The 16,782-nt window shown below is 43.1% G+C and overlaps 1 protein-coding gene across 1 annotated transcript in view; it reads right to left on the bottom strand.

Annotated features, from left to right (window-relative positions):
- The window catches only part of pnut (septin 7-like protein pnut), a 579,804-nt gene extending 569,033 nt beyond the window's left edge, over positions 1–10,771 (bottom strand). The window contains exon 1 of the mRNA XM_076190980.1: positions 10,753–10,771. The gene's annotated coding sequence lies outside the window, so the exon portion shown is untranslated. The remainder of the gene's footprint in view (positions 1–10,752) is intronic.
- Between the last annotated feature and the right edge of the window lie 6,011 nt (positions 10,772–16,782).

Raw genomic sequence — 16,782 nt, 5'->3', positions numbered from 1 at the left:
GAAAACAATTTCGACCCTCTCCTGACTTGAAAAGCAAATAATACAAATAAATGAAATAAACAAATCGATACACATTTTCACTACTCGAAAACAATTTTGACCACCCTTGAAGTGTACTACAAAGACTAGGCGATTTCCTTCAGGTCAGGGGAACCTCTGGATGTCCAACGGATGAAGTGAAGTTGGATGGCGGTCACGTGACAGCTTCAGATGATATAGTCATCCATTCTGACCGAGAACGAAGTGGATGACTGACACTGGATGACTGACGATGGGATGGCTGTCAGCAGTTGTGGTGGTGATTGTGCGTGTGTGCATGTGTGTGTGCGCGTGCATGTGTGTGTATATGTGTGTACATGTGTGTGTATATGTGTATGTGTGCGTGTATGTGTACGTACAGTATGTGTACGTATGCATGTGTATGTGTGTGCACTGTTTTGGTGATAGTGGTCGTTTGGTCATGGTGGTGATGGCATTGGTGATCTGGATGGTGTTTACCAGTCTGAGATGTGGTGCTTAATTCTCCACCACATCCAACTTATGGTGAAACTAGGCACCTCTTGTTAGTGGTGATAACAGTGGTTACAGTAACGACAGAAATGGTGGAAATGGGTGTGGTGATGAATGTGACCAGTTGGTGATAGTACCAGATACCAGTAAACCAATGGTACAATAACAGTGGTGGTAGTGGTGTGGTACTTCCCCAAGTACTGACAACACTGTCAGTACTGGTACTTGTTGGCATAATTATGCTGACGATGTCTGTCGCCCCAAGGGACAAGAAGAATTGCAGGTCTTCAAGGGACGTGTAGATCGCGCTATGATAAATACTGTGATCTCGAAGTTCAGTGTATGATGAACGGAGAGGGAGGAGGAGAGAGGAGGAGGGGGAGGAGGAGGAGGAGGAGGAGGAGGAGGGGGTTGGAGATGGCTCTGGGGTGGGAAAGGAGGGCCAGAGGAGGATTAGGGTAGTGGTGGGATTTTGGGATTCGGGTATTGGGAGTGGGAGTGGGAGGAGGGATGCAGTTGGTGGAAACTGGGAGCTTTGAGAGATGGGAGTGGAGGGATTTGGGTGACGAGTGGAGGTGGGGGAGTCACGTGTAAAGGGAGTGTTGGGATTCGGGTGGTGGGAGTGTTGTGGGATTTGGTGGACACGGGGGTGGAAATACAACTTGGTGAAAACCAGCAACATATGACGTCATAAATGTTACACCACTACGAAGGATACATGGTGTTCAGTGGTGAAATGATACTTCACTTGTCACCATCTTCAGGAGGAGGAGGAGGAGGTCGAGGAGGAAGAGGAGGAGGGTGAAGAGGGGAAGAGTGGAAGGGAGGAGGAGGGAGAAGAGGGAGGAGGGGAAGGGAGGAGGAGGAGGAGGAGGAGGAGGAGGAGGAGGAGGAGGAGGAGAACTGGGGGCGCTGGACAGTGTTAACACTGATATGGAAGGCGAGATCAAGTGATCGTATTGGGTCTGAGAGCTCGGAGGTCGTTGGGAGACTGAGAGAGGGGGGGGGGGCAGGTAGTCGGGTTGGAGGGGGGGTGGAAGGGTGAAAGAAAAGGGGGAGGAGGGAATTTTGGGTACTGGGGAGAGATGGGTGTCCTCTCCTATAGTAATAGATCCCCCACTTCAAGAAAGAAAGAAAAATCCCTTTATCTCCAATCATCGAGAGAATGAAAGAATCCTCAAAGTTGTCATTTTCCCATTTTTAAGTAAAACACCTAAGTGTGCGGTGAAGACCCCCTTTTTAAGTAAAACACTTAAGTGTGCGGTGAAGAGCCCATTTTTAAGTAAAATATCTAAGTGTGCGGTGAAGATCCCATTTTTAAGTAAAACACTTAAGTGTGCGGTGAAGACTACATTTTTAAGTAAAACACTTAAGTGTGCGGTGAAGACCCCATTTTTAAGTAAAATACTTAAGTGTGCGGTGAAGATCCCATTTCTAAGTAAAACACTTAAGTGTGCGGTGAAGACTACCTTTTTAAGTAAAACACTTAAGTGTGCGGTGAAGACACCCTTTTTAAGTAAAACACTTAAGTGTGCGGTGAAGACCCCCTTTTTAAGTAAAACACTTAAGTTTGCGGTGAAGATCCATTTTTAAGTAAAACACTTAAGTGTGCGGTGAAGATCCCTTTTTAAGTAAAATACTTAAGTGTGCGGTGAAGACCCCATTTTTAAGTAAAATACTTAAGTGTGCGGTGAAAACAATACTTAATGGAGTGGTTGTTAGGTTAAATTAGAGTTAGGTTAAGACATTGGTTCGCTTAACCTGAGGGTCATGGTCTGTTGTTACAAATTGCAATTTCTATATAATGTGAGGAATCTGAATGAATAATAATAAGTGAAGAAATAAATAAATAAAATTAAAATAAACTTTCATCACTGTCCTGGCAGAAGAAATATATGATATTTATCGTTGACAACTTTGTAATGAAGCAAGGGGTTTTTATTTTATCATACACACATATATATATATATATATATATATATATATATTTATATACAGACACACCCTACCAGCATATCTTAGTGGAGCAACATTGGTCCTAGGCTGGTGCATATTGGTAGGAAATGGGCCACTAGTTTATGCTGGCAGAGTATATATATATATATACAGTATATATATATATATATATATATATATATATATATATATACACATACATACACATACATGCACACAAACACATTCAGAAAAACCACCTAGGAAAATAATAAAATGACCGAGCGCTTTCGTCTATTTAGACATCCTCGTTCACTTTTTTTTTTTTTTCCTGGGTGGTTTTTCTGCACATTTAGGATCACTTCATGTGATTTCTATTGAATATATATATATATATATATATATATATTTATATATATATATATATATATATATATATATATATATATACAAAACCTTTTTTTGTTGAGTGGGATTTGGGAGGAAGATGACGGGTAGCCACACGAATGCTGAGAATTCATGAAGGAGGTGGGAATGGACTGAAAAAGGTTGAGAATTTCTGGGTTGGGAGTTACGTCTCTCGGACAATTGGCCAACTCGGACAAGAGCACCTTCGCAAGGAACACCTTGAGGAGTTGCGGAATCGACCAACTATGTGACTCTCGAAGTACGAGGTGAATTGGCAATCGAAGTGAGAGAGGAATGAGAAGTGGGTTGGCGAAAGAGAGAGAGAGAGAGAGAGAGAGAGAGAGAGAGAGAGAGAGCGAGAGAGCAATAGCTCTCTGACGAAGTGGAATCATGGAGGTGTCGAGAAAGAGTCGGAGGGTAAAAGATTGAAACTTAAAACTGATCAAAAGATTGGAGGGATAACCAGAACTTGTAGGAATGCTGCGCGACTCTGGTCCGTCAGGGTGTCATAAAAGTCCCTAAAGTACTGACCGAACAACACTTCTGCTGTCAATACCCCATATGAAGGGAAAGAGAGATGGAGTGAGAGAGGGGGGGGCAAACTTATGCGGTCAATACCCAATATGAAGAGAGAGAGAGAGAGAGAGAGAAAGAGAGGGGGGCAAACTTATGCGGTCAACACCAAATATGAGGAGAGAGAGAGAGAGAGAGAGAGAGAGAGAGAGAGAGAAAGTGGGGGACAAAACTTATGCAGTCAGTACCCCATACAAAGAGAGTGAGAGAGATGGGGACAAAACTTATGCAGTAAATACCTCATATGAAGAGAGAGAGAGAGAAAGAGAGAGAGAGAGAGAGAGAGAGAGAGAGAGAGAGAGAGAGAGAGAGAGAGAGAGAGAGAGAGAAAGAGAGAGAGAGAGAGAGAGAGAGGGGGGGGGAGCTGTGTGGGTACAATTCCCTACGGAATGTTACCTGAAATGGTGTGTGAGCTGAGAGCTCCACAGTGGTCACTTGGGGGGGAGTGGTGATAAATTCCTTCAACCTACTGTGAAGAGAACGATGGTAAAGATTTATGTTCTCCATAAATGTTCTTCATAAAGAACATCTGACTCTTGTGATCTGGTGTGGTCTGCGGGAGTAAGATGAGTAAACACACACACACAACACGTGACCCAAGACCATGGAGAATAACACACACACACACACAGAAAAAATATGATCCAAGACCATGGTGAATAACACACACACACAGAAAAAATATTATCCAAGACCATGGTGAATAACACACACACACACACACACAGAAAAAATATGATCCAAGACTATGGTGAATTACACACACACAACTCGTGATCCAAGACCATGGTGAATCACACACACACACACACACAAAACACATGATCCAAGACTATGGTGAATCACACACACACACACACACACACACACACCTTGACCCTTACAGAAGGCAATTCAAAAGCCCCCTCCCCCCACATAGTATTTCTTTAATGCGAGTAATATTTAGGATAATTGGGAGATTGAGAAGAAAGGGAAAGAACGAATGAGAGTGAACTATAAGAAGGAGAGGAAAATCGGAGGGAAGGAAGGCAAAAGGGATGGGATGGGGGATGAGATTTGGGGGGAGGGAAGGGAAGGGGACGGAGAGGGATGGAGGATGGAGAGGGTAAGGTGAAACGGGGTAGGGCGCAGGAGGAAGGAGAAAAAGGGAAGGGGGAAGGGGGAAATGGAAAGGGGGAAAGGTAGGGGGAAGACAGAAAGAACAGGGAATGTTGACGGAAAATAGACGAAGGGTGTGAGGAAGGGACAACTGAGACTCCTCATCCATGTGTGTGTGTGTGTGTGTGTGTGTGTGTGTGTGTGTGTGTGTGTGTGTGTGTGTGTGTGTGTGTGTGTGTGTGTGTGTGTGTGTGTGTGTGTCTGGGGGTATATGTGTATGTGTGTGTCCGGTGTGTGTGTGTGTGTGTGTGTGTGTGTGTGTGTGTGTGTGTGTGTGTGTGTGTGTGTGTGTGCGCCCTGTGTGTGTGTGTGTGTGTGTGTGTGTGTGTGTGCGCGCGCGCGCCCTGTGTGTGTGCGTATGTGTGTCCTGTGTTTGTGTGTGTGCGTGCGTGTGTGTGTGTGTGTGTGTGTGTCTGTGTGTGTGTGTCTGGGGGTGTATGTGTGTATGTGTCTGGTGGCGTATGTGTATGTGTGTGTGTATGTGTCTGGGGGTGTATGTGTATGTATGTACGTGTATGCGTGTGTGTCTGGGGGTGTATGTGTGTGTATGTGTTTCCGGTGTGTGTGTGTGTATGTCTCCATGGGGTGTAAACACGATAGGTGCGTGTGGCCTAACCATCGGAGAGTGCCTACACGTGTAGAGCCTGTTTACCTATTTCGCCCGCCTTGCACGGCTCGTGGAAATAAACACGCCACGCCCCCTCCCCCCACGTCCGACTGGAGCTTTCAGGTTCGAACTTCTCCGTCTCCCTTTTCCCACCACTAATGGCCGGTTTTAAACCGTTTCGTCATTAACTTTCTTCTTCTTTCCTGATTTAGTTAGTTATCACTGCTGGCAGTACGTATGTGTTAAGGATACACTATATATAAATATATATATTTTTTGGGGGGAGGGGAGCATGTTTTTGCAGGCACAGGGTGGTCCTCGTTTTGTTTGTTATCACTGCCCCCCGATGCCTGCGAAGTGTAACAACCTCTTCCTTACCGAAGGAACAGGAGTCAAAAAAAAAAAAAAAAATTGGGGTTGGGTGGGGGTGGAGGGGGCTTAGTGTGGGTTTTGTGGTCTAGATGCCCCCGGGGCGGTAGAGGTACTGGTTCCTTTCTCACCCCCTTTCCCCTCCATCGCGTCAACCCCCTTCCACGTCGCACACGGTTGACCATATGCCGTATGCCTATACCGTGTATGAGTGGGGTCCCATGGTTCATGCCCAAAACGCATACCTAATGTAATTTAATCTAACGTAAAATTAACCTAACCTAATAAATTAAAACTAACACAACCAAACCCCACCCAAATTCACTTAACCCTCTCTTTCCACTAACCTTACCAGATCCAGTTACTTTCTATAGAATACGTTTAAGAGAAAGAGAGAGAGAGAAATGCCACGTGACGTGTGATCACGTGATAATTGTTATTGTTAAAGAGGGCATTCAAATCTAACCCAAGACTTGCCAAAACGACGCTAATAACGTTCGTTGTTTTTACTGTGTAAATATTTTACACACACACACACACACACACACGAAGAAGAGAGAACACTCATACGTCACCACAAAAACTGCACATACACGAATCTCCACACACACACACACACAAACAGTTATAGTGCCGAAATGCGTATGGGTCACCATATTACATTGGATCGATGTGACCCACACGCACACGTTTGTACCCTCCCCTGCTCCCACCCCCTCCCTCATCTCCCCAATGTACACTTGTACAGTACTGTAGCTACGAAACACTCTAACCCCCCCCCATCCTCTACCTACGAAACACTCCAAAACTCCCACCCCCATCCTCTATCTAAGACCAAAAAACAATCATAAACCCGGATGATGTTTTATTACACATTTACAACTTTATTACAGCTTTATATAAACCTTTATGAGGTGTTTCATCTCTTATAAATAATGGTCACAAAATATTAACATTCTTATGCAGGTACACACATGCTCGCTGTTCGCGTCGCCCACTATCCATTCCACGGTACCTAGTAATAATTCCTGACCGGGAGTTCCTCGCTTATCCACCAAATATTCAATAACTATTCATCCCCTGGAACGATTTAATTAAGATACATTATCATCACATGTGAAGTTTGAAGGAAATGGATTATCAAATTCCGCTTATCACAGAGCATGGACGATACCATTTTGCCACACGTGATCGTACCAAAAGGAACGATCTGGTCATGTTAAGTTCCAGACCGATCCCTTTTGCACGATCACGTGTGGTATAATGGTATCGTCCTTGCTCTGCGATAAGCAATCGCACATACAAGGGTTCGAGTCCCGGCCGTGGAGTTTATTAACCCATTATCATTAATATAAACACTTTGGCTGTGCCACAAACATCGTGACCGTTCCTGTGTCACGTGATCACTTTTACTTGTTGCTAATATGTCCTTCCTCCAGGATTTATTTCATAAGAGCATGAGAATGGAGGAGACTGCAAGAGACCATAAGACCTACGCTAGGCAGTTCCATGTCCCTTACCACTTGCCATCCCTGTCCATAAAGTTATCTCATCTTCTCTTAAAACAACCAATAGTTTCAGCGCTCATTTCATGTAACTGAGTCCATTTCATTCGTTAACCATTCTATTGGTAAACCAGTTCTTGCCTATTTCCTTCTTAAATCTAAATTTGTCCAATTCAAACCCATTACTACGAGTCCTGCCCTGCTATATGACGACCTTACCAGAGTCACCCTTGTTAAATCCCTTGACACACTTGAATACCTCTATTAGATCACCCAGCACTCTTCGCTTTCCAGATGTGCCTGTTAAGGTGCCTAAGGCTGTCAAGGAACGCGAGCTGACTACTTTACCCACCATACCACGCTGTCCCCCGTAAAATACATTACGAAGATGATCACAAACTTTACGATTACTGACATACAAAATTTTCAGTGCCAATTCCAATATGGCCACCACGCCTTGGTTGGAAACTAGGGGGATATATTCCTCTCACCCTCCCCTTCGGAGGAACTATCTACTGCCACCCCGGGGGGGGGGGGAGGAGTGGGGAGGGATGACTACCACCTGGGAAACCAATGCCCCGAGGTAGCGACCCCGTGGCATTAGCCAGGATATGAGATCTCTTCCAACACGCACCACCTTCGCACCGTTTTCTTTACTCATAATTTTCTTTCCTTCAGGAAGCCCTGCAACTCCCCCTCAACATCACTCTCCCTCCTGTTGTGAGGGCTAATAACGAAAGGAGCAGCAGGGGGCAGCGCTCCTTGGAACATCAGTCAGCACTGGGGCTGAGTCCCCATCACAGATCAGCAACTCCCCATACGAGCACCCCTATTTAGGACCCACTCTATTCACGCCCCACGAGGAAAGGGCTTGAATCGGCAACCCTAGCCTCAGGTTATTTCTCTTGTGTGCCCCTTGGCACCTCTCACAACTGACCTGCCCGCATGGCCGAGTATAAAGTCAATATTCAATCATGTTCACTGAAATACCAATAGCTCACTCTGCACCCGCAAGTTCAAGCTATCTATAGTTTAAAACGTTCTGCTAAAAGAGGTAGTAATACCAAAGAACATCGAACTGACGACCTTTGAAGATGGTCCTAAAGTGTTCTTGTTGCTGTAGTGATAATAACAAGAGTGATAACAAATAAAGAAATAACGCCAATAACAGCATTCAACAACGAACAATGTGCAAGGCGTCCCTGGTTGACAAACCAGTTGGCACCTGATGAAGAAACTCGTCTGACATACACGAATCTGGAGGGAGGAGGTAGGAGGAGGGGAGAGGAGGGAGGAGGAGGAGGAGGGAGGAGGGAGGAGGGAGGAGAAAGGAGGAGTCTCGAGTTACCAGCCCTTTGGTATCATGAGAAACTCACAAGAAAGAAGGTACGAGCTGTCATAGGTAACTCCTTTGCAACAAGGGTGATGCAGGCAAGGTCATCCTATTAAGACAGCAGGGCAGGACATGTAGCATTGGATTTAAATTGAACAAATTTGGGTATAAGAAGGAAACAGGCAAGAACTGGTTAACCAACAGAGTGGCTTACGAATGGAATAGACTTAGCAACCACGTAGAGAGTCCTGAAACTATTGGTTATTTTGAGAGATGACAGGTGATTAGGGACAGTGTACTATCTAGTGTGGGCCTTATGGTCTCTTGCGGTCTCCTCCATCCTTATGTTATGTTCTTAATAACAAATCTCAAACCTTTCTGTACCGGTTGGTTCTCTCCTTCCTATCCCAACTACCACAAGGGTACTTCACTGAGCCCTGAGGCACTCACCTACTAGGTGTCATCGAGGTTCTCGGCACCGTGGGAAGGAAAGAACACAGTCAAAAGTAACACCACGCGAGAACGGACCCTTCATTAGTACGACGTTTCGCCTTTTTTGAGCTTCATCTAGTCCAGTGTTTCTCAACCTTTTACCTTTGCTTAACCTTTAATATATATATATATATATATATATGATATCTTTCTCATTTTATTTTCATCGTAATAATACAGCAGGTTAGATAGGATGATGTCTATATTACATTATTACAATAACCTTTTGCGGAACGCTGGTTGAGAAACGCTGATCTAGTCCTTCGTAAAGGCAAAAACGCCGTACTAATAAAGGCACCGTAATTACATGGTGTTTCTTTAGATAGATATGTCAGCAACTGCCAATTACATACAAGGAAAGAAGTGCCATCCACTTGGAAAAGCACAGTGCCTCACGAACACATGACAATCTTGCCGAAAAAAGAAATGAGAGGTTCAATGCGATTACGAACAATTCAAACATTAATCCAGTCAACAGTACTACATGTTTTGTAAGATTAAAGAGAATACAAAGAAAAGAGAAAATAGGTATGTAAAAAGTGTGTGTGTGTGTGTGTATGTGTGTGATAGATAAGAGAGCGGGGACGGGGGAATGTACATTAAAAAAAACAAAAACAAAAAAACAGAAAGGAGCATATTAGTGTCAGAAAGAAAGCGAGAATGAAAGACGGCGTGGGGAAGACACAAAGGCTTGGTACGAGAAAGGGAGACACATGGAACAACAAGCGAGGAAAGTTAACGAGAATTAGAAACTGCGAGGGACAAATAAAGGGAGAAGATGGACACAAGAGAGGGGGCAGTGAGACGCAGGGAGACAGGAGGAATTACAAAGTAGACGTTGAAGGAGGTTGTTGAAAGGAGAGAAGGTAAAGAAGCCAAAGCTCACGTGAAAAAAGTAATGTTGAGGAAATGATGAAAAGGGCTTGGGGAGGAGGTGGACAAAGAAGTGGTAGAACAGGACAAAAGGAACAGAAAAATAAAAAGGATTGGGATGTATATGGGGTAGGAGTATAGGAGGGAGGAAAGAACGAGATAAGTGTGTGTGTGTGTGTGTGTGTGAGAGAGAGAGAGACAGAGGGGGAGATATATATAGAGATAGGGAGAGTGAGAGAGATATAAAGAGAGACAGAGAGAGAGTGAGAGAGAACGAAAAATCTTAGAGGTTAGTTGAACTTCTTTGCGTCATCGAAATACTTGCACGGTGGCGAGCACACTCGCGCACAGCGACGGTATCAGGTGCCCCGAAGGTGAGTGGCGCGTTCTGGGTGGGAGCCGCAGGCGCTCAGCAAACGAGCGCCCCCGAGCACAACCACGGCGCAGGGTTGCTGCGGCAGGGGCGCGACATCGGCGCCCATTTTGGACTTTATCGCGCCCACACATGGGGTGACCCTTAATATTACATGTACACATACATATATATATATATATACATCTATATATATATATATATATATATATATATATATATATATATATACTGTTTACACTAAGGTGTATGAATACATCCTCTTGGCTCAGTCGGATAAATTTTCTGAACACTATCACAATAAGAACAAAAGTCTAACAATGTTATATAAATAAAGAACAAAATAATAATAATTAATTTGCGATGCACAGCGTTTTCCACGGACAATTTTGTTATCATTCCTCCCTTTTTTTTTCTTCTAAACACAACACGCAATCGATCTACAACACACAAATCACGTTTTTTCTTCTTATTCCGACGATTTTTTTTTTCCAGTCACGGCCAGGACGATCCTCTCGAGACCTCGCAAGAGGAGGCGAGGGCCGAGGACGACACGACCGAGAACTTCGACCACACGACCACCACCACCGTCAACATCGTCAGGAGCCTTACGCACTTGCCTTCCACTCGGTCAGGACAACGAGTCACTACTGAACCTGTCTGTCCCCTTGCTGCCGTTTCACTCCTCTCCTCTCTCCCCTCCCTCCTCCTCCTCCTCCACCCACGACCCCCGCTACCTCCTCCACATCGCCCCCCCCCCCGGCCCCGTCGTTGGCTCGGCTCGGCCAGCTCCCCTTACTCCCCCCCCCCACATGTGCCCCCCAACACCGCCTCTCCTTCAACATTACATTTTAATATAAATTCATATTCTTTTAATTTCTTATATCATTCCTTATACGGAGGTGATGAAATGGTTCACTTAATGTATGTCTTTAATGAAGATATACATTAATAATATGCAGTGCCTCTTTCCTCAGTCCTCAGTTTACTTTTCCCGTTCCCCGGGTCCAACTCGAATGATAATGAAAATAATAATAATAATAATAATAATAATAATAATAACAAATTTAAAATATAAGCAAAACTAATAATAAAATAAATAATGTATAATACAAACAAAAGCAAAAAATAAAATCAAATAAAAAATAACTCCATGTCTCCTATCCAACCCTAAATTCCCCCTCGCCAGTGCAACACAGACTTCCACCAGAATAGAAGCGCTGGTAAACTAGTCCACAACAACAACAACAACCGACCTACCCTATGTCTAACCACACCTTCTCTCTTCATCTCCCTCTCTTTCTCCATCCCTCTTTCTCTTTCTCCATTTCTTTCTCTCCTTTTCGTGTTGCTTAAGAATTTTTTTATCCGTGTCTTAGTCTTTCACCTGAAGAGGGCCCAGTCCTAGGTGTGTGCCCTTCCCCTCAACCTGGTCCTCTTCTTCCATCAGACCTTCTTCACCTCCTCTTCCTCAAAACCTACTTCACCTCCTCCTCCTCCTCTTCCTTCAAACCTTTTTCACTTCCTGCGTTGCCACCGTTCTCGCGAACAACGCAAATGGGGGGAAGGGACTATTACTCGACATTATTAGTAAAAACTCCCAAGAATTCGGACACGAGGCCCCCAGAATTTTTTTCCTTAAAAAGTAATAATAATAATAAATAAACAAATAAAATAATAATAATACATAAATAAAATATGTGAAAAAAGAGAGACATGTTTCCTCTCTGTATGGGACGGGACCCCCAAGAGAACGCGAAAGGCCCGTGTCACACACCGCGACGGTGCTGGATGCGGCCAGATGATGTTTGCAAGTTCAATTGGCTTAATAAAATCACCTGGCGACAGCAACCAGAACTTAATATAAGGACCACCATCTCCCCCCTTTAGTTAAAATACTTTCATAACCTTTCGAGTCTAATGACTCGATCACCATAAGGGTAGAAAAAAAAGGAGGAGGAGGAGGAGGAAGAGGAGGAGGAGGAGGAAAAAAACATTGGTGGGGCCTAGTCATGGTACTACGAGGCTGACCCAAACTATATATTTCATATTCACTAAACTAGTGAGACTAAAACACCCCACAACTACAACACATCTCTGTTACAGACACCCCCCCCCCACCACCACCACCACCCAACCCATACTGATCTTCCAGTGATTGCACAACTGCGCTCCAAGGCCCGAAAACAAATTAAATTCTTCATCCTCAGTTGCCAAGCAACAGCTAATGCCCTGTGGCACACATCTTTCAAATATAGGAAGTGTGTGGGGATGAGGGGAGGATATGATATGATTAGTTATTATCATTATTACATTATATATATATATATATATATATATTATATATATATATATATATATATATATATACATATATGTATTGGTGTATTTTGAGAGCAGGATCTCTTTTAAACATGTTTGATTGAATACGACAGCGTTCTGGAAGTTGCTAATTTTCTTTCGTGTGTTTTCTATTTTTCTAATTATATTTCCATTGGAATTGGTTTATGCCCACCCTATCCAAGGGAAGAATATAATTAGAAAAATAGAAAACACACGAAAGAAATTTAACAACTTCCAGAACGCTGTCGTATTCAATCACACACACACACACACACACACATATATATATACATACATACATATATATATATATATATATATATATATATATGAGTGGGAATGGGTTCTCCTGCATTATCGATTTTTTAAGATCGTTCAGGCCCTCTGACAATACCCTCACCATGGAAACTATCACCTTTAAAAAAAATGAGTGAATAAAACATAAATAAGAAAGTAAATAAACACACTAAAATGAGATAAAACAAAAACACTGGCAACAGCAAAACAATATATATATATATATATATTATACACACAGACACACACACACACATATGTATGTATATATATATATATATACACACATTCGAGACAAGAAATTACAGCAGTTAAAATAACTTGTTCGAGCCGAATTAAAGACCCGAGACTGTGGTACTTTCCTCTCCCCCCCCCCCTCCGTTTGAGGGGACACGCCTCCCCGCGTTGCCGTTGCCATAGCAACCATAGCTTGAGAGTCGCCCCCCCCCCTAACCCTGAGTACAATGACGTCTGCAGATTCTGCATACTTCAGCTCCGCCGGGATTCGTCGCTGTCAAGGAGACAAAGTTATTTGGAATAAGAGCTGGAAGGAGCCTGGAGGCCTGGAAAGCGGCAGTGGATGTATGACGCAAGGGGGGCGGGGGTCTTCCAGTTTGGGCTGAAGTATCTCTCCCTCTCTAAGACTGATCTCTCTCTCTCTCTCTAAGACTGATCGCAGTCTTGGCACACGTGTTAGACTCGTGATCGACAACTATTACCCACCCGAATGAGAGCTCAGAGCTCATATTATATGGCCCGACCTATGATTAATGTTGTAATCTTACACACATTCTACACTTCATGGCGCAGTGGTAGCGTTCACGGCAGCCACTACGGCGGTCCGAGTTCGAATCCCGCCCTGGACTGAAATAATTTCAGTATCACTGTGCTGCAGTCGTTACTCCAACTCTCTTGGGCGGGGAGTTGGGGGTGTGTATGAGTGCGTGTAAGGTCACAGCATTACCCATAGATAGATCATATATGAGCTCTGAGCTCTCTTCCGGGAGGGAAATAGCTGACGATCACGAGTCCAACACGTGATCCAAAACAATGGTGAATCACACACAAAACTCCTTGCCCACCATAGTTGTAGTGCCGGTTGGCAACGCAGCGATGCTGAAATTTTCAGCCCTGGTTGAGGTTCGAAATCGGATCCCTGAACAAGCGGTCGAGCGCGGTACCACCACACCATCAAGTCGCGCGTGTGTTTGTGTGTGTGATGAGCCTAAGTAATTAATCTCTCTAATGCGAAACACTAGATACCACTCCAGGAAGAAAGTGTTAACACCAAACAATCTTGAAGGTTGCAAAGAAGGGAGGTTGCGGTGGGGTTAGGTTGCACGCCGTGATGACGTCACCAGGTACCACAACACCGGCGTACAGGTTGCCCGGAAACGGGATTCCAGGTTGCAAAGAGGCGTGAAAGAGCCTAAAGGTTGCGTAGGTTTTATAAAGCGAATGTTATGTGACAGAGGTTGCTGAGAGGGAACCAGAAAAAAAAAATGCAAATAAAACATGCAACAAAGGTTGCAAGGGACGTTGCAAAGGAAAAATACGTTATAAAAATTCTGAGGGTCCCTGGTTTCAAAAATAAATATATAAATAATAATAAAGGACAAAAGAAAAAGGTTGCACGACCGAAGAGACATAAGACAGTTTACAAAGGACCCTGATGACAAGGGAACCCCAATTCACAGGGACCCGCAAAGTAAAACGACAAAGGGCCAAAGCAAAGAGTACAGAGGTCACAAAGGTCACGGAGTACAAAGGCGTGACGAGGAACTTGACTACAAAGGCTACCTCCTACCGGAGTTACCGGGAGCGATCTCAACGATCCGGGGAATGTGAAAATTCAAGTCCCGGTATCGAGTTTCGTTCCCGGAGTGGGAAAGCTCCCACAGCGGAAGGAGGGGTGAGCACGTGAACATAAATTTAAATAAACCCGGAATTGTGTGAGGTGTCTGGGTTACACACACACGTACACACACACACACACGCACACATACACCTGTGATAATTGGAGAGTACGTGACAGGACCCCACGAGCGTTGTTCCTTTCCTGAATACTACAATATGGTGAACACACGCACGCACGCACACACACACAGGTATATAAATCGTAAAGTGACGGGACCTCACGAGCGTTACTCCTTTCCTGTATACTTCAATAAGTATATTCAATTAGGTAAACACACACACACGAACACATACACTGCACGCAAGTGTGGTGGATAACGCTGAGGGCTCGCGAAGAAGTGGACCCTAGATCAACTCACACTTAGAACTAGAAAGCTTCATTAACACTGCAAACCATTACCGTTCCCCTTGAGCAAGGACATGGTGTACTGTATGTGTGTGTGTAACGTCACAGATCATAAATCATAGAACCCATAGATCAGTCAACATACAAACTCTGAGCTCTCATCGACAAGGGTAATATCAATTGATCACAAGTCCAGCACGTGATCCAAAACCGCACAACTATATATATATACACACCCACACTCACATGTACATACAGAGAGAGTGGGAGGAGGAAGGGAAAGAGGGGGGGGGAAGGGAAGAAGAAAAGGGAGGATACAAAGACAGTGAGAGTGAACAGAGTACTGCCAATACACCATAACAGTATGTGGAAATCTCAGTATGGATATGCAAGCACAATACTGAATAAGAGATGGCAATAAGTGGATAAGTGGCCAAACCCAAAGGGGAAGATGTGGGTGAAAGATGAGCTGAACTAAATTCATAGAAAAACTAGTGTGAATAATAATAATAACAATAATGATGATGATAATAATAATAATATGGCTGACAATGGAAATACAAAATTTCTTTCCAGGATTTCGGTGAGGTCCGTACTTTGTTTTCAACCAATGTTTCTCATCCTCGAACCTTCAATTCATTTCAATATCCCAAGGGGCCCCTATTCAAAAATAATAATTTACTTTACTAACCTTTTGATAACTGGTTTAAGTAAAAAAGTAACTTATATTCTCTAAAGTTTATCGACAACACAAAAATCTGAATATAAAATTAAAAACACAAAAACGACTTAAAAATGTATTTATCAATAACCATCACTGTCCTTTGTGAACCCCATCCCCAAGTAGCCCTCTCTTGTGGTTGAGAAATGTTGGTTGAGAAATACTTTGCCTGATGTGTCTTTATACTTCCAAGATATTCTCACACATTTCTTATTTTACTTCTGACCATTTTACATCCACTGTTGTAGACTGTCATGGCTCATCTCCCATGCCTACACCATCCGGCATCCCACTCCGTTCTGTTCAATTTCCTTTTAGTTTCATTTCAGAATTGTATTTATTCTATTGCCCATCTTTTCCTTTACATTCTTACACTGATGTCACTACAGTTTTCTATATCATTTTCCAAATGCTTTCCTCAATCTGAGCGCTATTATTCTAGAATATGAGAGAGAAAGGTTATATTGAAATATATATCACCTGTTCTTCTGGATTTGGAAACATCATGCATTATGTGGATGACATCAATTACTATGTCAGTGCCTGAAATATGTTGGACACTCTTACTGAAAGATAACACTAGTGAACTGGAGATGGAGTACATGTTTATCAATACTACTACTAATATATATATATATATATATATATATATATATATATATATATATATATATATATATATATATATATATATATATATATATATAGTTTCCACTGGTCACCCAAATTTTCTTCTAAGACAAACTGCTTAAGTTTTGAGTCTTAAAAGTCTCTTAACTGTCACCATACCACAGCAAATAATTTCATAAATAATAATAACAACATTACAACCTAACCATGGCATATTTGGATAATCTCGCCTCAATATATAAAAAAAGACATGCCAACAAAAATATAACCCTTGCATGACATGAGTCCTATGTAACAACAGAGCCATACTGAAAATCATGGAGTACTGAAGAAACATCACAATAAGAAGAGCAAATACACAAAAAGTTAACTGGGAATATAAAAATAGCCAT

Source organism: Oratosquilla oratoria, chromosome 9, assembly GCF_046742065.1.
Source record: "Oratosquilla oratoria isolate Oo_2021 chromosome 9, ASM4674206v1, whole genome shotgun sequence".
NCBI lineage: Eukaryota > Metazoa > Arthropoda > Malacostraca > Stomatopoda > Squillidae > Oratosquilla > Oratosquilla oratoria.
Note: the sequence above shows the minus strand (reverse complement) of the source record. Positions and strands in the feature narration are given on the sequence as shown.